Raw genomic sequence first — 17122 nt, 5'->3', positions numbered from 1 at the left:
AGCAATGGAGAGAAGGAATTGGTCAAAACCAGAAACAGTTACCTGCATACTTTTGTATGTGGCAACTCATTTGATATTAGTCCATTTTATCACCAAATGCGTGTGTTGGAAACTGTAATCCCAATGTAGGGATCTGAGAGTTGAGACTAGAGGTGGCTATAAAGAGACAGAGCCCAGTGAGTGTTTGAAACAAATTAATTTTTTTCATTAGGAATAAGTCAAATCATTTAATTTTGAATCATTCAAAAAGCTATTGTTTAATTAATTATGTTCCTTAAGGTTGTCATAGCTGGGGGAGGTAGTGGAGATAATCACCCAGTGCCGATTAAATGCTCCCAATGGCAAGCATTTCAAATAGCTTCTGAGAACCAAGTCCAACTCCTGGCCTTCACATGTGTTTTGGCTAATAAGTCTGGTGGAACCGTTTCTATTGACAGAAGGGACAAAGGTGGGTTACTCGCACGTTAAAGCCAGTCACTTCAGGCAGATGGGGCTCATCACCTGTGGTTGGCAGCTCATTTAGGAGAGGGAAAACTATGATCTCAAGTCTCTGCTGACTTGTGGCTTTACCCACTTAATAAAAAGCCAGGAAAATAATCTGTATTATTCAGTGCATTTAGTTCTCAAACTAAAATAATCTCAATACATAAATTTGTCTTAGAATTTTTCTTGCCTCAAAAGTTGTTTTCATCTGTCATAGATCTAAAAAAAATCATTTCCATTAACTGATGAAATAAGGACTTTAATACAGTAGCTCTGGTTTTTGGGAGACAATGAAAATTAGTTCTAATTTTTTTGAAGTTTTTCATGGACTCTGACTTAACGGCTTAAAGCCCAAGTACCTTTTACTAAACAATGACTGAAAGTGTATGCACAACCTACTTGCGTTGAGTCATTTATCCAGATCTCCTTAATATCAATTAGTATCCATTTCACAGTTCATTTTGTCTTTTGTATCAATTTCATATTTACAATTGAAGCATTATTGGAAATACAGATGTCCTTTCCTAGTTTGATTATCTGGCAGTCTTGTAGACTTAACAAAAATCAGCTACAGATGCTTCTGCTTAATTAGATGGCCTACCAATCCTTTCTACAGGAAAACGGCAGTAATTCACTCAACAGAGACCTGGTTCTCACATTCACTTTTAACTTAGACCATAGGACCATAAGAATTAGGCCATTTGGCCCATAGAGACTTCACTGTCATTCAATCATGGCTGATCTGTTCCCCCGCCCCCCCCCCCCACCCCACCCTCCTCAGTCTCAATCCTTGGCCTCCCCATAAAACTGTTAATGCGGTGGCCAAGCAAGAATCTTTCGGGACTCCGTTTCCAGCTTTCGGACATGTAAGACCCAGTAGCTTACTGTCCGCTTTGAATCTCTCCCTTTTCCAATTTAAATTTTGAAATTTCAACTTTATTCAGTCGAATTTGTACAGCAATAGTTATGGCTACTTAGAAGACCACCAGACGAAATCTGGACCCGTCCAATGGGATATCTAAGAAGACTGACGAGTACGCGGAAGAACCCCCTTGGGTCAAGAGAATAGAATCTCGAATCAGCAGTATCTGAACTGAACTAGCTCAACTAAAAGGGAAATTTAAAGAAAAAATTGACTCTTTGAGCATCGATCTTAAAGAAGTCAATCGAAATGCGGCTGATCTCCTCGTTTGGAAAAGGCTCAAAAAAGAATCGTGGATTTGGAAGCTCGATCACGTCAGAATAATTTTGGAATTGTTGGATTAAAAGAGAAATCAGAATCTGCCGACACATTGGGTTATTTTGCTAAAATGTTTCAGTCTTTATTTCCGGAGGTTTGTTCACAACTCCCGGAGGTCAAATCGGCTCACAGAACTGGTACTTTAAAATCTTTGGATGAAGGTAAAAGCAGGCATATTGTGCATTTTCTCCGTTTTAGAGATAAGGATCACATTATTAACCTTGCAAGTAAACAAAGAATATTTTCATTTCAAGGCTCAGAAGTCCTTTTTTTGATGATTTTCCACATGAAATTGTTAAACAACGTGCTGCTTTTGCTCCTTCTGTGAAACTAGCTTTTCAAAAGAAGCTTTTTCCATCACTACAGTATCCAGTGAAATTAAGGATCATTAAAAGTTCTGGAATTCATATTTTCCATGATCCAGCTGAAGCATTGTGTTTTATTAACTCTTTGTCTGACGAGTCTGATGGAGAATCTGAAGTTTGAAGATTGAATGATTTTTAATAGTTTGTAAAGTGATGTAAAGTGGTGTAAAGTGAAGAAATTGGAAGGTTTGATGGTTATAAAAGTTTTTACCTTAAAATGTATTTTTATCTCCGAAAAAGTGTGGTTTGGAGGGTTTTAACCTCTGAAGATATAGCAGGAGAACTGTTGAAAGATCGTAGATAATTCTGAACCATCTAGACTTTTTTTCTGTAGCATCTAAATGTACTAACTGTTTTTTTTTTGTTTCATATGCTTTTGTAAAGCTTCTTTTAAGTAATTATCTGGATTTTCTTACGTTTTAAAGAAAGACTGGACAATTTAAAAATGGCGATTTTTTTTTCCTTCTGTGCAAATACTTTTTTTATTGTAATTTATTTTTTTATTGAAGTTCATCAAACAAACATTTCCATAAGATGTATTTCAGACATTGTACATATATCATGTAATCACATATATCACAAAACTCCACAAAGTATTTATCTGGGGTATACACTTCTAGAAAAGAGGGGAAAGAAAAAACAAGCAAAAGGAAAGAACTATGTACAAGTAGGGAGTGATCTTTTTTTTACAATAGGTTCATTGAATTGTGAGAATAAAATCAGGCCTATGAGGCATTACGTAGTTTAAACCATTTTTCCCAGTATGAATCAAATTGTTCCAGTTTATGATTAACAGATGCTGTTATCTTCTCCATTTTGTAAATGTCCATTGTAATTTCCATCCATGCATTTAAAGTTGGGCTCTCCTGTGATAACCATTTCCCAGTAAGAGTCTTTTTACCAGCCACCAACAGTATATTCATTAAATATTTATCTCTTTTCAACCATTCTTGAGGGATATATCCAAAATATATGGTCTTACTCTCTAAGGGTATTTCACATTTAAAGATGTCTTGTAGGGCATTGTGTATCCCCCTTCAATAGGTTTTGATAACAGGGCAGTCCCAAAAAACATGATAATGATTTGCATTTTGATTTCCACAATTTCTTCAGCAAACAGGGAGGTTACTATCATAATGGGATTTCTGAGAGGTGTCATAAAATATCTTATCAAGTTTTTCCATCCAAACTCCCTCCATTTCTGTGAACTGATACACTTCCATTGATATCTCCATATTGTTGTCCATTCTTCCTCAGATATAATTATCCCTCCTTCCTTCTCCCATTTTGTTCTAATGTATGAAGTGGAATGTGTTTTAAGATTTGACAACCCCTTATATATGCTTGAAATTGTTCTACTACCATTATCTGAATTATATGCTTTTCTAAAGAGCTCTATCGAGCATGTATTTGCCTTGGTTACATTTTTAAGCATCTTATTAACATATTGTCACATCTGTAAATATCGATAAAAATCTTGTTTTTCTAATAAGTGTTTCTCTTTAAGCATTTCAAAACTGAACAGTGTTCCTTCTTTCATTATGTTGCAAAAAACTGTTATTCCTTTAGCTGTCTGGTCCTTAAATCCAGCATCCAATTTATTTGGTGTAAAATCTGAGTCATATGTACACCATTTAAGAATTGCAATATCTCCCTCTAGATTATATTCTTTTATAGTAAGAGTCAATTTCACCCGAGTTATCAATAGAATTTATGTACCTTTGCAGGTTGCTATCAGCCAAAATTGCTTGTATGGGGATGGGAAGTACCCGCTCCTCAATGTTTTTCCATTGAGCGTATATGATGGGTTGCACCAATATATCATAGCTCTCAACTGTGCTGCAAAATAATAATCTCTAAGAGAAGGTAGGCCCCATCCCCCCTTTTCCTTTGCTAATTGCAAAGTTTTGAGACAAACTCTCGGCCTTTTACCCTGCCAAATATACCTTGATAGCATCTTGTTCCATTCATTGAATTGATTTTGATTAATCTCTATTGGTAGGATCTGAAAGGGATATAACAGTCTGGGCAGTATATCCATTTTAATAGACTCAATCCTTGAACTGAGACTGAGAAAAGGAATCAGTCTCCATCTTGCCACATCTTCCTTAATTTTTTTTTATAAAGGCTGATAATTACATTCTGATAATTTTGCCAAATCTTTTGACATAATGATGCCCAAATATTTGAAAGACTCTGTGTGCCATGCCCAGGGGTATCGACTTTCAATTTCTCTTGGTGGGCTATAGTAATATGAAGGTAATTGGGTTTTGTCTATGTTGATCTTGTATCCTGATAATTGACCATATTGTTCAAAGGACTGCATCAATTTAGGTAAAGAGTATGTTGGTTGCCCGAGATAGATCAAAATGTCATCCGCATAACAAGCCAATTTATGCTCTGTCCCTTTAATAGTAATTACCCTGATATCTTCATTTTGTCTGATGTATTGAGCTAATGGTTCCACACATAATGCGAAGAGTAGCGGTGACCATGCACAACCCTGTCTCATGCCCCTTTCTAGGGTAAGACTATTTGATAAATATCCATTGATTTTAATCCTAGCAGTAGGATTGTCATATGGTGTCTGTATTGTTTTAATAATTGTGTCTTGGAAACCAAATCTATGTAAAACTCTGTAAAGAAAATTCTAATTAACTGAATCAAATGCCTTTTCAGTGTCCACGTTTATCACTGTTTCCATTTTATTTTTTTGTATATGATCCATAATGTGAAGTGTCTTTCATATATTGTTTTGTGTTTGACGTTGTCATATAAAACCTGTCTGCTCGTTATGTATCAGTATAGGTAGAAAGTCCTATAATCGTTTGGCCATGATGGAGGTAAATAACCTATAATCTACATTAAGAATGGATATTGATCTAAATAACTCGCATTCCACTTTATCCTTGCCTTCTTTCGGTATAGCTGAGATTATTCCAACTGGGTGGCATTTGTGCCTTTTTTGGAGCCCATTTCAGTGTGGGGAGTAAAACAGGAATTAACTCATTTTAAAATTCTTTGTACCACTCTGCCGTATACCCATCTGATCCTGGTAACTTGCTTAATTTAATTGCAGCTTTTAATTCAACTTCAGTTATGTCAGCAGTCATCGTTTAATTTTGTTCTTCACTTAAAGTGGGTAACTCTAGAGAATTCAAGAAGGTGTCAATTTGGATTATGCTTCCCACTGGAACTTTGGAATATAGAGTTTTGTAAAACACTTCAAAAGCTTCTTGAATTTCACTTAGCTTATTTTTTATCATTTTTGTTCTTGGGTCCCTAATTTTATGAATTGTATTTTCTATCTTTTTTCAGTTTCAATGCCAGTATTTTCATAGATTTCGATCCATTTTCATAATGTCTCTGTTTCAGAAACATTGTTTTTCCTGATTTCTTGCGTAGCCAAATTATTTATTTCATTCCTAATTCTTTAAATTTCTCCTAATGTATCCTGTGCCAAATTCAATTTGTGTTTTTTCTCTCGTTCCTTCAGCCTATTTGTAATTCCTCTAATGTTTTATTCCTTATTTTTTTATATGAATATATCACTATAATTTTCCCTCTTAAGACAGCTTTCAGAGTATCCCATAAAATAGGAGGTGAAACCGCTCCATTATCATTAAATTCTAAGCAGAGACCAATTTCTTTTTTACTTTGTTCCTTAAAGTACGGATCATTGAGTAGACTTGAATTTAGTTTCCAAATAGTATTCTTTGGTTGTAGGTCAAAATCAACAGATAAATATATAGGTGCATGGTCACTTACATCTGTTGTCCCAATTCCATAGGTGTTTATTTTGTCTTTGTCTTTTCCAAATGTTATGAAATAGTCTATTCTCATATATACAGAATGGGGAGCAGAATAATGAGTGTAATCCCTTCTGTCAGAGAAGAGGTCCCTCCATATATCAATTAAACCAACATCCTCAAAAAGTGTATTAACTTTCTAATGTAAGGATTTTGTTTCATAGGTTTTTCTATTGGAAGAGTCTAAGTTTGGTTGTAATTGTAAATTTAAGTCTCCCCCACATATCAGGAGACTTCTGTTTCCGTTACCATAATATCAGTAATTTTCTGAAAGAAACCAATATCACTTCCTGGGGGTGCGTATATATTCAATAGAGTAACTGAATTGCCGTCTATATTCCCCCTTACTGCCCTCTTTATCTCCCATTTTGAATACTTTTTCAAAATTTAGCTTACTTGAGATAAGAATAGCAACTCTTCTCCTATGTCCTGATTTATATGAGGAGAAAAACAGATTAGTGAAGCCCATTCTCTTTAGTTTTTTATGCTCATTATCACTTAAATGAGTTTCCTGTTTAAAAAAAACTACATGGGCTTGTTCTTTTCTCATTTTGGATAAATTCTCTTACGTTTGATTGGATTTAACAGCCTATTTACATTAAAAGAAATGAATTTTACCTTGTCCTTAGCCATCTGTATTTATCTGTCAATGTATCATTGAAATTAGAATAAAACTTAATCGATCTGCTCCCTGAATAAGAACCAAGAAACGCAAACAATAATAAAAATGGCAACAAACGTGTGATTCCAAGGCTGAGGTCTCTAGTAAATGACCCTGCGTTGAGCTAGAGGAAATGCCTAGCTGTGGGGGATAACCCCTCCTATTTGTGAGTTGAGGGCCCCCATTGCAGTATTCATAAAAGTCAGTTAACAAATCCATTACACAGAAAAGATTTCCCTGTGTACTCCTATATATACCGTAAATTCCGGACTATAAGCCGCTACTTTTTTCCCACGCTTTGAACACTGCGGCCTATACTACGGTGCGGCTAATGCATGTTTTTTTTTTCATGCCACCAAAAACATTTTGCCTCGTAACAGTAGACCAATAAAATTGATGAGTAGTTCACAGAGGTCCAATGAAATTGTACGATAAATCAAGCGCACTTTCACAATTAAATTATTGTAAATCAGTCATTTGTACTCACCCTCATCAACATGGAAAACACTCAAAGAAAAGCATATGATGCAGCTTTTAAGTTAAAGGCGATCAATCTGGCGGTTGAAGAAGGAAATCGAGCTGCTGCACATAATCTTGGCATAAATGAATCGATGGTGAGACGGTGGAGACGCCAGCGTGAAGAACTGAGTCAATGCAAAAAGACGACAAAAGATTTCAGAGGTAATCATAGCAGATGGCCCGAACTTGAAAACTTTCTTGAAGACTGGGTTAACACACAGAGAGCAGGCGGCCGTGGTGTTTCCACCGTGCAGATCAGACTGAAGGCTAATGCAATCGCCACTAAAATGAAAATCGAAGATTTTAGAGGTGGGCCATCGTGGTGTTTTAGATTTATGAGACGAAAAGGCCTGTCCGTCAGGGTACGCACGACTGTGTCAGCAGCTCCCTCCCGACCACGAGGAACAACTTGCTAACTTCCGCACATTCACTCAAACAAAGATAGCGGAGAATTCCATCGGGCCAGATGATATCATAAATATGGATGAAGTACCTTTGACGTTTGACCTGCCTCTCACTCGGACTGTTAATAAAAAAAGGTGACTTGTCCATCACACTGAAAACAAGTGGCCATGAGAGAACGCTTTTTACTTGTGTTCTGAGCTGCACAGCATCCGGACTAAAGCTTCCACCGATGGTGATTTTTAAGCGGCTGATAATGAAAGTTCAGTGAAAGCTGCCATCAAGAGTACATACTCAATTCCAGCTGTGATTCCTGGGGCACCATGAAGTATTTGCAGCCACTGGACGTCAGCGTGAACCGGGCATTTAAAGTGGCGCTGCGCGTTGAGTGGGAGGCTTGGATGACGAGCGGCGAGAAATCCTTTACCAAAACAGGACGCATGCGAAGAGCATCTTTAACTCAAGTCTGCCAGTGGATCCTAAATGCGTGGAGCCGTGTCACAACATCCACCATCACCAACGGGTTTCGAAAGGCTGGACTGCTGCGTGCTGAAGAGGACCGCGTGCGCTCAAGTGAGAGCGACAACGAAGAGACTGAAGTGAGTGACGAGATCCTGAGGTTGTTCAATTCGGACACTGAAGGACTTTGATGGTTTTAGTGCGCAGGAGGAAGATGAAGAAGGCGATCAATAACTTTTCCTGGTAGGCTGTAGTATATATATATTTTTTTACCAGTCGTTAGGTGATATTGGAATGTTGTTCGTACACTGTTCAGTAAAAAAGTATACGCAACGTAATTTGTGTGTTACCGATAAGTATGTATATTTAAAAGTAGCTGTGTTACAGGCACTGTTCGGGAAAAAAAGCATTTGCAATATGTATTTGTTTATGTTATCATACGGATTTAATTAAAAGTTAAAAAATCCTCACATGTAATATCTTTCTGTGTAAATATCTCCTATTACAACGTGGGCCACCTGCGGCTTAAAATCCGGTGCGGCCTGTACAAGTACAAAATTGATTTTCTTTCTAAAATTAGAGCGTGCGGCTTTTAATCGGGTGCGCTCTGTAGTCCGGAATCGCATGCACGCACGCACGCGCGCACACACACACACACACACACACACACACACACACACACAGAGTGAGCGAATAAAGAATAACAACTAATTAATATAAAATCCACATTATAATAAGTATTTCTCAAGGTAAGTATATCACCATGTACTTTTTATCTAAGAAAAAACATGCTGACATTGGAGAGGGTTCAGAGGAGGTTCACAAGGAGGATTCCAGGAATTAAAGAGTTATCATATATAACCATTTAACAATTATAGCACAGAAACAGGCTATCTCGGCCTTTCTAGTCCATGCCGAACGCTTACTCTCACCTAATCCCACTGACCCACACTCAGCCAAAAACCCTCCGTTCCTTTCTTGTCCATATACCTATCCAATTTTGCTTTAAATGACAATACCGAACCTGCCTCTACCACTTCTACTGGAAGCTCATTCCACACAGCTACCACTCTCTGAGTAAAGAAATTCCCCCTCATGTTACCCTTAAACTTTTGCCCCCTGTCTCAACTCGTGTCCTCTTGTTTGAATCTCTCCTACTCTCAATGGAAAAAGCCTATCCACATCAACTCTATTTACCCCCCTCATAATTTTAAATACCTCTATCACGTCCCCCCTCAACCTTCTACGCTCCAAAGAACGAAGACCTAACTTGTTCAATCTTTCTCTGTAACTTAGGTGCTGAAATCCAGGTAACATTCTAGTAAATCTTCTCTGTACTCTCTCTATTTTGTTGACATCTTTCTTATAATTCGGTGACCAGAACTGTACACAATACTCCAAATTCGGCCTTACCAATGCCTTGTACAATTTTAACATTACATCCCAACTCCTATACTCAATGCTCTGATTTATAAAGACCAACATACCAAAAGCTTTCTTCACCACCCTATCCCCATAAGATTCAGGGAACTATGCACCATTATTCCTAGATCACTTTGTTCTACTGCATTCTTCAATGCCCTACCATTTACCATGTATGTCCTATTTGGATTATTCCTACCAAAATGTAGCACCTCACACTTATCAGCATTAAACTCCATCTGCGATCGCTCAGCCCGCTCTTCTAACTGGCCTAAATCTCTCTGTAAACTTTGAAAACCTACTTCATTATCCAGAACGTCACCTACCTTAGTATCATCTGCATACTTACTAATCCAATTTACCACCCCATCATCCAGATCATTAATGTATATGACAAACAACATTGGACCCAGTACAGATCTCTGAGGCACACCACTAGTCACCGGCCTCCAGCCTGACAGTTATCCACCACAACTCTCTGGCATCTCCCATCCAGCCGCTGTTAAATCCATTTTATTGCTTCAATATTAATACCTAATGATTGAACCTTCCTAACTAATCTTCCGTGTGGAACCTTGTCAAAGGCCTTACTGAAGTCCATATAGACAACATCCACTGCTTTACCCTCATCAACTTTCCTTGTAACCTCTTCAAAAAATTCAATAAGATTTGTCAAACATGACCTTCCACGCACAAATCCATGCTGACTGTTCCTAATCAGACCCTGTCTATCCAGATAATTTTATATACCATCTCTAAGAAAACTTTCCATTAATTTACCCACCACTGACATCAAACTGACAGGCCTATAATTGCTAGGTTTACTCTTAGAACCCTTTTTAAACAATGGAACCACATGAGCAATACGCCAATCCTCCAGCACCATTCCTGTTTCTAATGACATTTGAAATATTTCTGTCAGAGCCCCTGCTATTTCTACACTAACCTCCCTGAAGGTCCTAGGGAATATCCTGTCAGGACCCATAGATTTATTCACTTTTATATTCTTTAAAAGCGCCAGTACTTCCTCCTCTTTAATCATTATAGTTTCCATAACTTCCCTACTTGTTTCCCTTACCTTACACAATTCAATATCCTTCTCCTTAGTGAATACCGAAGAAAAGACATTGTTCAAAATCACCCCCATCTCTTTCGGCTCCACACATAGCTGTCCACTCTGATTCTCTAAGGGACCAATTTTATCCCTCACTATCCTTTTGCTATAAATATAACTGTAGAAACCCTTTGGATTTATTTTCACCATACTTGCCAAAGCAACCTCGTATCTTTTAGCTTTTCTGATTTCTTTCTTAAGATTCTTCTTACATTCTTTATATTCCTTGAGGATCTCATTTACTCCATGCTGCCTATATTTATTGTAGATCTCCCTCTTTTTCCTAACCAAGTTTCCAATATCCCTTGAAAACCATGGCTCTCTCAAACTTTTAACCTTTCCTTTCAACCTAACAGGAACATAAAAATTCTGTACCCTCAAAATTTCACCTTTAAATGACCCCCATTTCTCGATTACATCCTCCCTATAAAACAAATTGTCCCAATCCACTCCTCCTAAATCCTTTCGCATCGCCTCAAAGTTAGCCTTTCTCCAATCAAAAATCTCAACCCTGGGTCCAGTCCTATCCTTCTCCATAATTATATTGAAACTAATGGCATTGTGATCACTGGACTCAGAGTGCTCCCCAATACATACCTCTGTCACCTGACCTATTTCATTCCCTAATAGAAGATCCAACACTGCCCCTTCTCTAGTTGGTACCTCTAAGTACTGCTGCAAAAAACTATCCTGTACATATTTTACAAACTCCAAACCATCCATTCCTTTTACAGTACGGGCTTCCCAGTCTATGTGTGGAAAACTAAAATCTCCCACAATCACAACCCTGTGCTTACTACAAATATCTGCTACCTCCTTGCAAATTTGCTTCTCCAATTCTCACTCCCCATTAGTTGGTCTATAATACACCCCTATAAGTGTTACTACACCTTTTCCATTCCTCAATGCCACCCTATATATAGAAAAAAGAAGGAAATTAAAAGAACCCCATCTAACTGAGAAAAATAAACCCCATTAGGAACCAACCCCCAGAAGCAATACGTTTAACCATCATTTAGATATATTAAAAAAATGCATCAACTGCCAATTCATTTTTTTTAAAAAGGTAATAAAATTGGAAGGAAACCATATAGAATAATTCAAATTAAATGGTAATATTTGGCAAAAGAACCCCATCTTCTCTCGAGATCAAATCGAGGTTCAAAAGTTCTACTTCTAAATTTTTCCAAGCTGATACATAACATTATTTGAGAAAACCATTCAATTAATGTAGGGGAAGAGATATCTTTCCATTTTAATAAAATTACCTTTCTTTCCAACAATGTAACAAATGCAATTACATGTTGATCTGAAGATGAAATACCCTGAATGTAATGTGGAACTATTCCAAATAGAACAGTTAGTCTACTAGGTTGTAAATTAATTTTTAAAGTTTTAGAGATTGTAGAAAATAAAAGATTTCCAAAACAGTTTTAATGAAGAACATGACCAGAACATATGTGACAAAGTAGCCATTTCAGTTCTACATCTATCACAATAATTATCTACATTAGGAAATATTTTAGATCGTCTCTCCTTTGTTAAATAATAACGATGGACAATTTTAAATTGAATTAGACAGTGATTGGCACATATAGAAGAATTTACATTTTTCCAAATTTGAACCCAATCTTCATTCACAAAGGTCATATTAAGTTCTCTCTCCCAATCTTGTTTAATCTTTAGTTATAGGTTCTCTTTTTGTAACTAGAGTAAATTATAAATTCTGCTAATGGAACCTTTCACTAAGGGATTCCATTTTAAAATGGTATCCAGCAAATCAGATTCTTGTAAATATGGAAACTTAGGTAAATATTGTTGTAAAAAATGTCTAACCTGAAAATATTGCAAAAAATGTGTATGAGCGAGAGCGTATTTATTAATTAACTCTTCAAAGGTCATCGATCGACCATTATAAAATAAATCTGTTTAAAAAAAAACAGATCCCTTTTTCCATAGGAGAAAAATGGGGTCGGTTATTGAAGGTTTAAATGAAAAGTTTTGATATAAAAAAACTAGACAACTTAAATCATTTAAAATTTAAAAAATTACGAAACTGAATCCAAATCCAAAGATTTAATAACTGGGTAAAAAGTTAAATTTAGGATTTTAGAGAGCTGTAAAGGTAATGGAGCTCCTAATATTGAAGTTAAATGAAATTGTTTAACAGTTTTTAATTCCAAATCCCAAAGTGGTTTTTGGCACTTATCTAGCCAGTGTAACCAAAAACATAATCGTCTAATATTTACAGCCCAATAATACAGTCTTAAATTAGGTGGTGTAAGTCCACCATCTTTTTTGGGTTTTTGTAAATGGTACTTGTTAATTCTTGGTCTCTTATTGTTCCAAATAAAGGAAGAAATAAGAGAGTCAATTTGATCAAAAAGATTTTTAGTTAAAATGATAGATATATTTTGGAAAATATATAAAAATCTAGGTAAAATAATTTTCACAGCATGGATACGACATATTAAAGAAAGAGTAAGTGGATTCCATCTAGAAAATAGTAATTTCATGGAGTCCAGTAGAGGAACTATATTATATAAAGATCTTTATATTTTTTAGTAATTATAATACCTAAACATCTAAATGTATTAGCAATTCTAAAAGGAATATCATATGTACTAACAGGAGCATTTAATGGAAACAATTCACTTTTATTCAAATTAAGTTTATATCCTGAAAATTTTCCAAAATCTTTAAGTGTTTCCAAAAGATTAAGAATTGATTCCTCAAGATTTGAAATAAAAATCAAAAGATCATCAGCATAAAGAGAAATCTTATGTATGGTTCCATTTATAGAAATACCATGAATGTTTTTGGCCTCCCGTAATGTTATAGCTAAAGGCTCCAATACAAGATTAAATAATAAAGGGCTTAATGGACACGAGAAAGTGAAAAGAAAGAAGACCTGTAATTGTTAGTAATGACCGTGGCAATAGGGTTCTTATAGATCATTTGAATCCCTCTATTAAAATTATTACCAAAACCAAATTTTTCTAATACTTTGAACAAATATGGCCACTGAACTCTATTGAATGCCTTTTCTGCATCAAGAGAGATAACACATTGAGGTTGCTAAGATAATGGTGAATAAATAATGTTCATCAATCTCCGAACATTAGAGAAAGAGTAACAGCCTTTAATAAAGCCTGTTTGGTCCATGGAGATAATTTTAATTAAAATATTTTCCAAGGGGTTAGCCATTGTTTTAGAAAGAATTTTTACATCCACATTTAATAGTGAAAGAAGTCTATATGATGAGCATTCAACAGGGTCTTTATCTTTTTTAAGAATTAAGGAAATAGATGCTTCATAAAAAGAAGGTAAATTACCCTTCTCAAAGGATTCATGAAACATTTCCAAAAGATATGGAGAAAGTAATCTTTCAAATTTTTTGAAAAATCCCATCAAATAACCATCAAGTCCTGGAGCTTTACCTGATTGTATTGATAAAATAGCTTTCTGAATTTCATGCTCGGTAATTGGAGCATCAAACATCTGTTGATCTTCATCAGAAATTTGTGGAAATTTAATCTTATGTAAAAAAGCTTCCATTTTGGAGGAATCTGCAGGAAATTGATATCTATAAAGATCAGAATAAAAATCTTGAAGTATTATTAATATCCTCATAGTTACTTACTATATCTCCATTGTTTTTACAAATCTTTAAAATTTGTCTTTTAGCTCTAATTGCTCTTAGTTGGGAAGCTAAGAGCTTATTATTTTTATCCCCAGATATATAAAATTGACTTTTCAATTTAAGCAAATATCCTTCAATAGGATATGTTAGTAATAAGTTATACTGTGATTGTAGTTCTGCTCTTCTTTTAAATGAAACAACATTTGGAGAGATTGCATTAATGTTATCTAATTCTTTAATTTGTTTAGAAATTTTATCTAATTCCATTCTTGTTTGTTTCTTCAATTTAGTTATATACGATATAATTTGACCACGTAAGTAAGCTTTCAATGTATCCCAAATTAATAACTTGGAGACGTTTCCTATATTATTAAAGAGAAAAAACTCTTTTATCTGAGTTTCAATAAACTCAACAAATTCTGCACTTTGTAATAAATGTTCTGGAAAACACCAAAGTGGTCTGGTAGAAACAACATCTTTCAATTCAAATATTAAATTTAAAGGAGCATGATCAGAAATAGCAATCGCATCATACTCACATTTCTGAACATTACATAAAAGTCGAGGGTCAACTATAAAATAGTCAATTCTTGAATATTTATTATGAACATGTGAGAAAATGGAATATTCTCTATCATTAGGATGCATATTCTTCCAGACCTCAATTAAACCATAATCAATTAAAAAGGAATTAATAAGTGATGCAGAATGGTAGGAAGTTAATGTTTGGATGGTGACTTATCCATTAAAGGATTTAAGTAAGTATTAAAATCACCACCCATTAATAATATATATTCATTTAAATCAGGTAATAGAGCAAAAACGGCTTTAAAAATGAGGGATCATCAACATTTGGTCCATAAATATTAGCCAAAACCATTTTCTTATTACAAGTTATTCCTTTAACAATTAAAAATCTACCATTAATATCAACTATAATATCCTCCTGATTAAAAGGAATATTAGAATCGATAAAAATAGAGACACCTCTAGTTTTACTCTGGGAATTTGCATGAAATTTGCAGAGATGAACAACAATAAAAATAATTAGCGTATGCTCTGGGATTCCATAACGGGGATAAAAAAAGAAAAAAAAACACCCAACCTACAAAGCCCAGAAACAAGTCGATATCAATCGACGCAAGCTCCAAGGAAAGCATAGATGCGAATACAGCTCCGCCTAGCTGAGTAATAAAAAATAATAATAAAAAAGTAATCTCTATCTCCCTCTACCAAATATAAATCTCATTTCAGTCAACATATATCTCAGTATAATTAACTTGGAAGGATAGTGTTTTTCTTGTGAAAGCAAACAACCTTCAATTTGAAAGTAACCTTCATAATATTAGATAAGGGAAGAAAAACACATCCAAAGCAACTCTTGGAATATTTTCACAAAAGAAGAACAATCGCCATCTTTAAATTGTCCAATCTGTCTTTAATACACAAGGAAATCCAAATAATTACTTAAAAAATTCTTCAATAAAGCATACGGAATAAAAAAAAACAATTGATTCATTTAAATACTGCAAAAAAAAAGTTCTAGATGGTTCAAACTTAACTTCAGCCTATCAACAATTCTCGCACTGTATCTTCTAAGGTTGAAACCCTCCAAACCAGTCTTTTTCAAAAATAAAAACACGTTTTAAAATAAAGACTTTCTGTGACCATCAAATCTTCCAATTTTATCAGTCTTTACACCGCGAGACACTTAAACCATTATAAGTCATTCAACTTCAGGCTTCAAATTTGTCATCATTGAAATATTTGTACAGGGTTTTTTCCGGTGACATCATCGTCAAGAATGGCAGCTTAAGTCACTAGCTCCTCCGGAAAAACGCGTATTAAGCCCCGTTAACCCATCAAATATAATATTTTTTGAAAAATATTTGAACTGAAAAGAGGGGCAAGAATGGGGAAAAGGAATGGAAATTTAAAAAGTGACACTGCAGAGCCTGCATCAGAGAGGAGTGCAGCGAACAGCAATCCGACCCGACCGTGTGCTAGTGAGGCGGATGTTGGGCCTCGTTCAGGCAAAGCGACGAATATCTTTGAAATCCTGAAAGAAATAATGGAGGTCCAGAAAGATATAAAGCAGCAGCTCCTTGATATTAAGTCAGAGCTTGCCAGCATCAATCAAAAAATAGCGGTGGCAGAGACTCGAATTGAGAAGGTGGACGATCACGTTCAAAAAGTGGAACGGATGCTGAGTAAGACAATAAAAATATTAAATCACCAAGAAGGTAAACTGCTTGACCTGGAGGGAAGATCACAGCAGAAAAATATCAGAATCTACAACGTTTTAGATAAAAAGCTCAAAACTGTCAGGACTCATGGTGAGCCCTCACCAGTGCCTTATAAAGCCTCAGCGTCACATCTCTGCTCTTGTATTTTAAACCTCTTGAAATGAACGCTAACATTGCATTTGCCTTCCTCACGACTGACTCAGCCTGCAAGTTAACTTTTAGGGTGTTCTGCACAAGGACTCTCAAGTCCCTTTGCATGCCATATTTTTGGATTTTTTTCCATGTCTAGAAAGTAGTCTGCACATTTATTTCTACTGCCAAAGTGCATGACCATGCATTTTCCAACACTATTTTATTTGCCTCTTTTTTTCTCCATTCTCCTAATCTGTCTAAGTCCTTCTGCAGCCTACCTGTTTCCTCAACACTACTTGCCCCTCCACCGGTCTTCATATAATCTGCAAACCTAGCTGCAAAGCCATCTTTTCCATCATCTAAATCATTGATATACAGCACAAAAAAGAAGTGATCCCAACACTGAACCCTGCAGGATCACTGGCAGCCAACAAGAAAAGATAATTTATTCCTACTCGCTGCCTCCTGCCAATCAGCTCTAACCGTGCTAGTAACTTTCCTGTATTACAAAGGCTCTTAGCTTGCCAAGCAGCCTTTTCTGGCACCTTGTCAAAGGCTTTCTGAAAATCCAAATATACAACATGCACTGCAACCCCTTTATCTATCCTATTTGTAGTCTCCTCAAAG

At 35.7% G+C, this 17122-nt stretch overlaps 1 protein-coding gene across 1 annotated transcript in view; it reads left to right on the top strand.

The window, feature by feature from the left end:
* The window catches only part of LOC132391287 (adrenodoxin-like), a 51081-nt gene that overhangs the window by 16063 nt on the left and 17896 nt on the right, over positions 1 to 17122 (top strand). The gene's annotated exons all lie outside the window — the stretch shown is intronic.

This window comes from Hypanus sabinus, chromosome 3 (assembly GCF_030144855.1).
Source record: "Hypanus sabinus isolate sHypSab1 chromosome 3, sHypSab1.hap1, whole genome shotgun sequence".
Classification (NCBI taxonomy): domain Eukaryota; kingdom Metazoa; phylum Chordata; class Chondrichthyes; order Myliobatiformes; family Dasyatidae; genus Hypanus; species Hypanus sabinus.
The sequence above is the reverse complement of the archived record's forward strand: the minus strand, read 5'-3'. Positions and strand labels throughout refer to the sequence as shown.